A 6,475-nucleotide genomic window follows, 5' to 3' on the forward strand; every position below is an offset into this window, starting at 1 on the left:
CAAACCAGTCCTGCATTTAGACCCCTGCAACACGATGCGCTGTGCAGCCAATAGTTTCCCTTTTAACATTAGTAGTATGGGCTTAAAACGCGCACCAAATTGTTGTTGGGTAAAAAAACATCACTGATGAGAAATGTCACACATGGCATGAGGCTCCTTGGCAGCTGAGACCCTACTTAAGTGGCAAGACAGCTAGGTTTACAGCGCCATCCACCACCTTGCAATTTAACCCATTCCAACCCCTACATGTCTGAAGTTGGTAAGTGGGTGCTTAACAAAATAAAAACACGTCAAATGCTGATTTATGACACCTTTCCACTACTTTTACGTCACGGATACTTTTTCGACCCTTTAGTTATTCACCTTGGGGTCAGAGATTATTATGATAGTTACTTTGTTGCACTGTTCGAACGTGTTTGTATGTCTGCATCTGGCATTACACCTTCGGGAAGCGTGGCTCTCAGCCGCTCACCATTGTCATTACTGGGGCACATATGAAAGTTCTCAGTGACAATGAGTTGCCCACATATGCTTGCAGGTCCCACGAAGGTGAATGCTTTCATTTTACCTAAAGCCAGGCGGGAGGTGGAGCACTGGCAAAACATGAGAAAGTACAAATGTAAGTAACGTATGTTTTTGCAATCTGTTCTTTTGTAATGTTTCTCATTATGTTTCATTTCTGTTCCTAATGTGAAGCGCTCTGACGCCTTCGGGTAAAGTCCGCGCTATATAAAAATGCATAAATAAATAAATAAAAAATAAAAATAGCACCTTTGCATTGAACAACATCGGGGCAATTATATGTGAAGGCATACGATACTGTAAATGCATATGAAAGGTCCCTCCACATCGGAGTGCCTCCTAGACAATATGAGTTGGAAGACATGGTTAATTAATGTCCCAAGAAATGTGTGATAAGGAACCCAAACACACTCCCCCGGTTTCTTACAACATTTTACTGGTGACATTTTAGCTGTCATCAAAATCATAACACGGGGTATAAGTAGGCGGGGCACGCCCTTTCCGTTCCCAGCCAGGAGAAACTAATAAAAAGCAACATAGAATGCGCTGAAATGTAAACCAGAAAGCAAGTATGCGCCTTGAAGTTTCTGACACATGCAGAAATGCGCTGAGTGACATCTGAGCTGCAACAGGCGCTGCAGCCAGCAAACCACAACACACGAGCGCAGGGCAGGGAGGCTCACTTACAGCGAGGTCTGTGCAGGAAGGAAGGCAAGGTTACACCGTGCTGGGGCTCCTCCCTTCTGGTGGGCTCCAGGAGGTCTCGCGCTGGTGTCTTTCGGGGTCTTCGGTGCAGCTGAAGTGAAAGGGAAAGAAAGGGGCTCCCGCTCCTACTTTAGGGCTGCAAAGAGCTGCAGCAGAAGACCCAACACGTGCAAAAGGCAGGGCTGCTGCCCGGGGCTCAGGTTCCAGGCTCGGCACCAGCACCCTCGCCTCTCCCGCCCCCCGTCAAAGTCAAACACAGAGGGAGGGGGTGCGCCCGCCGAGCGCTCCTGACAGGCAGAGAGAAGGGAGGGGCCCCTGGGGGTAAGCGAGGATACACGCGCAAAAACGGAGCCGTGAGGCCAGCGTGGAGGGAAACCACATTTCCTGTGCAACAAGTACTTCTGAAATCTTCTTCGTATATATATATATATATATATTACCTACTGGCGTTCGCCAGTAGGTATATATAGTTAGGATTTTTTCTCTATGGGTTTTTTGAAAATTCTATGTCTAATAACTTTGGCGTTTGTGGACGGAATTGGCTGAAATTTTCAGGAAAATGGCACATTTTGTTTCTGAGCAGCCCCTGAAAATTTTGGGGGGGTTCGTCAAGGGGGGGCCGAGAAAAAAGGGGGGTCCCAAAACGCGTTTTTAACATTGAGTTTTCCATAGGGCGGTTGGCCTCACTTTTAGCCCGAACGGCTGAATGGATTTGCACGAAACTTGGCAAAATTGTAGGGACTGGTAGCCCGATGTGCCTTTTGTAGGTCTCAATATATGTGCTTCAGTGGATTTTGAGAAATTAAGGTTCAAAAAAAGATATATATCTGTAACCGCGGACTGGGCAGCGCTCCGCTACGCGTACTTTTCGCGCAACGGAGCTTTGTGAAGCGAAGCTGATTGGTTCTCCGGCGTCTGTCAACATTCCAAACAGTCCGTAGCGGCCGCCATCTTGTCTCTCGGTAGGATCGAGAGACAAGAGGAGGCGAAAGCGAAGGGGCAAATGACCATAAGGGGGAATAGTAGATCCTCGCTGACCCCCTAGGTTTGATGTGGAGGTTTTAAAAGGGCCCCGCGGGGCAAAATAAATAAATAATAATAATAATCGAACGGCTGAATGGATTTGCACGAAACTTGGTAAAATATTAGGGACTGGTAGCCCGATGTGCCTTTGCTAGGTCTCAATATATGTGCTCCAGTGGATTTTGAGAAATTAACGTTCAAAAAAAGATATATATCTGTAACAGCGCTCCGCTTCGCGTACTTTTCGCGTTACGGAGCTTTGCGAAGCTGATTGGTTCTCCGGCGTCTGTCAACATTCCAAACAGTCCGTAGCGGCCGCCATCTTGTCTCTCGGTAGGATTGAGAGACAAGAGGAGGCCAAAGCGAAGGGGGAAATGACCATAAGGGGGCATAGTAGATCCTTCCTGACCTCTTAGGTTTGATGTACCATTTTGCCAAGTTTGGTGTAATTCCGTTCAGCCATTCAGGCTGTAGACGTATGTAAATGTCCTATGGAAAATTGCATGGGGAAAACACATTTGAAAGTGTTGAAATTTAGAACCAATTAAAATGTTACTTTGGTTTTGTATTTGTGTGTGATGAAAGTTAATTGGTTATGTATATATGTCAAATGAGAGGAAACCACAGCCATTTTGTGATACTACTGTCTGAGGTACATTGGTGAGGAATTTTTGGTGGTGAATTTCTGGTGTTTGATTTACACAGTACTAACACTTTTCCTACTTTTGAAAAGGTGAGTTGTTAATTTGTAAGGGGAACTATGTTGTACACTTGAAGATAATTTGAAAAATGTTTTCTGTTATTTATTTGCAGTCCTTCTGTTATACTAAATACTTGATAAAGTTAGTTTTATATTATGTATTACTAAAAACGATAAATGAAAGTGATTATTTTTTTCTGCAATTTACAGCAAGCAATTTCAAAATAAAATGGCTCACAATGAAGAGACCGTGGCAATTTCTTTTGAATCGTCCACTACATTGATTGAAATTGAGAGCACCAATAATGAAACATTGTCACAAGGAGGACATGACTTGTATGATTCCATTAGATTGATTGAAATGGACAGCACCAAGAATGAAATATTGTCACAAGGAGATGACTTGAATGATTCCACTACGTTGATTGAAATTGAGAGCAGCAATAATGAAATATTGTCACAAGGAGGAGATGACTTGTATGATTCCATTAGATTGATTGAAATGGACAGCACCAATAATGAAATATTGTCACAAGGAGGAGATGACTTGAATGATTCCACTACATTGATTGAAATTGAGAGCACCAATAATGAAATATTGTCACGAGGAGATGACTTGAATGATTCCACTACATTGATTGAAATTGACAGCACCAATAATGAAATATTGTCAAAAGGAGGAGATGACTTGAATGATTTTTTTGATCAATCTCTTGATGGCGAATTTATCGAGTGTTTGGAGACCATAGAGTTACAAGAATCATTATTGGAGACTTTTCATGAGGACATTGCTGATGAGGACATGTTACTAGTTCTTTCAAATTTAGAAAATTCTGAAGAATAAATTTATATTTAGAAATCAAAAATTGTTTGAGACATTATTCATTTTTATTTTTAATTTATGAGGTTGTAGCGAAGTGATTGTAGTATAAAATGAGACTTATAGTATAGAGTGCAACATTTTTATGTTACATGGTAAGTTTACTCATATTTACTTCCCTTCTGCCACTATATTATCTCCAATGTGTATTTGACATCTCTTCTTCATCTCCGGCCTCCTTTCTCTCACTGTGTGTCTCCGATGCATCTTATCGCTGCTATTTTGTGTAATTACAGAAGAGAGTAAAATAAAATAGTTCGGAACGTGAAAAGGGGGCAAAGTAGAGTACTCCTCACCCCCTAGGCCTTTTTAGGCGGTCCCAAAAGGATCAGTTTCTGCTTTCCTGAGAGATTATGGTATGAGTTCCATATACCACAATAACTTGCATTACAACATGCAAGATATCTATCTCCTATTACCAACTTTTGGAGATATTCGCGCTAAGCGCGAATATCTCCAAAAAGTAACACCTGCCCTGAGCAGTTCTTAGCCATGTTATCCAATGGGAGGTGGATAACATGGCTAAGAGCATTAGCTCGGTAATGTATGAATATCGCTGAGTTTTTAGCGATATTCATGCATTGCGGCCGTTTATTATCGCATTTGTGATAAACCTTGATAATAGCAAGGTTTATCTTCGATAATTTCTGATGATGCTTAGCGGTAAAAAATTCGTTGGTAAGCATCGTTAGCGATAAATATCGCTTAACTTTGGTAATATGCCCCAACGTCTGTTAACGTTCGATTCGAAGGAAATGAGGAAGTGTTGAAAAACATTGTCTGCGCCATCTTGCCTTTTTTGAAATGCCACACTTTTGTCGTGCACGGCAGCCATTTTAGATGTCTTGACCAGACCCACTCTCTGCACGCTGTCGATTCGTAGCATGGCTCCTCACCCTCGCAAGCATCTTCCCCAGGCACTGGTCACCCCCGCTCTCTGTCTTATGCATGGGCAATAAACCTCCCCCATCTGCGCTGCTCTTCCCTGAGAATCACACTGTGCCCGCCCGACACCTCCCTTTCGCCCTATTCACTACCGCACCCTCTGACACTCCTCTTCCTCTGTGTCCGATTGTCCAGGCTATCAGCTAGCCCTGCAGATGTAGTTTATGGCCCCAGCTGTAAAGAATCACCCCTCTTCAAAGGAGTTATAGTAGATGAAGGCCCACACCCGATGAGATCCGTCACACCACACGTGTTCCTACTATCTGAAAACCATCCTGTATTGTGATTGGGGAGGGGACCGAGCCTGAAGCGGAAGATTCCAGGAATCACTCTTTGTACATCAAAGTTTTTACAATTATGTGTCACATTAAAAATATATAGCACTCCAACAAAGTAGTAGGAATATAAAACTTTAATAACATATAAATATATACAACAAAACAAAAACAGTAAAAACATTTAAACAACGAAGAGACCGTGGCAATTTCTTTTGAATTATCCAATAGATTTATTGAAATTGACAGCACCAATAATGAAATATTCTTGTCAGTAGCGGTCTGTTGTGCGAATAGTTCCAAGGCAGCAGAACGCGCTGAAATCTAGATGGCACGAAAGTGATGTCTAGCAAGTTGCCGCCCAGCAAATAACGGCGTGGGGCGCCGCGGGGGTGAGTGAGTCCAGTAGGCACCACAGCTATTCTTACCGGCATTGCAGAATTACTGCTGGGGACAATGCCTGTGCTGTAGCAGGGTCACAGCAGAAACAAAAAGGATTCTGTTGAAGATGTTGTTGGTTTTCAATTTGAAAACAGTTCTGGTGTCAACTGCTATGTTATTGTAGTGGTTAATGTTTTGTTTTCTCTAGAAAATGTAAAAGAGGGGGAGGCAGTCCAAAGTTCTGTTAAAAGGGCAAAGGAAAGGATCGGTGGTTTGAACTATCAGTCAAAAAGGGGAGGGGGTGCAACAATTTTTCCTACCGGGTCACACTGTGCTTTCACCGGAAGTGAGGTCTACAGGATTCTAGTAATTCAAAGTGAGGCTGGCGCCGACGTCCCGCGGATACAGTTTCGTCACTCCACGGGTGATCATGGCAGTCATTCCCCATTGGGGGTCGGAGACTCCCGCGGCTCCTCTAGAATCTTCAAGGTCGTGGAGGACTACGGTGGTGGAGTCAACCAGTGACCGGGCCATTTCTTTATGCTGGGCCCGCTCTTGCCAGGTCGACCGCCATTTTGAGAGTTCGGTAGCTACTGGCGATCGCGGGGTCAAATGAGCGGACGGGCTCCACCCTGCCGGGCGAGACGTTGCAGCATGGCCACAGTGGAAGAACCCTTTTCCGGGCGCCTGGAGCGCTGAGGGTGCAGCTGGGAAGCCTCCACCTGGGGAGGCGGGAGAGGCCTGTTCGCACCGTCTCTCCCTCCCAGTGCACCCCACGGCGTCTCGCTTGAGATTTGTTATGGCCGGACCAGGCGATGAGGACGAGGGGGGGGGGGGTCGGAGGCATGTGCAAGACATCCCCCCCCAGGGTTGTTGCAGCAATTATACAAGAAAGAAGAAGTGTCCCGTCCGTCTTCGGGCCGGGCTTCCGGTAGATGTCGGCCGGACGCCCCTGGCTCTGGCCCCATGAACGGGTTTCTTGGTTTATTGGCTGCAGCCGGATCCCGTCGGCCTCGGCCCCCCGACCGTTGGTGGCCGGACCGG

At 45.0% G+C, this 6,475-nt stretch overlaps 1 protein-coding gene across 5 annotated transcripts in view; it reads right to left on the reverse strand.

Moving 5' to 3' along the window:
* SLC7A2 (solute carrier family 7 member 2) overlaps positions 1-1,401 on the reverse strand; it is a 641,379-nt gene extending 639,978 nt beyond the window's left edge. For all 5 annotated transcript variants that reach the window (XM_078678125.1, XM_078678124.1, XM_078678123.1 and 2 more), the window contains exon 1: positions 1,210-1,401. The gene's annotated coding sequence lies outside the window, so the exon portion shown is untranslated. The remainder of the gene's footprint in view (positions 1-1,209) is intronic.
* Between the last annotated feature and the right edge of the window lie 5,074 nt (positions 1,402-6,475).

Source organism: Lissotriton helveticus, chromosome 2_2 (assembly GCF_964261635.1).
Source record: "Lissotriton helveticus chromosome 2_2, aLisHel1.1, whole genome shotgun sequence".
NCBI lineage: Eukaryota > Metazoa > Chordata > Amphibia > Caudata > Salamandridae > Lissotriton > Lissotriton helveticus.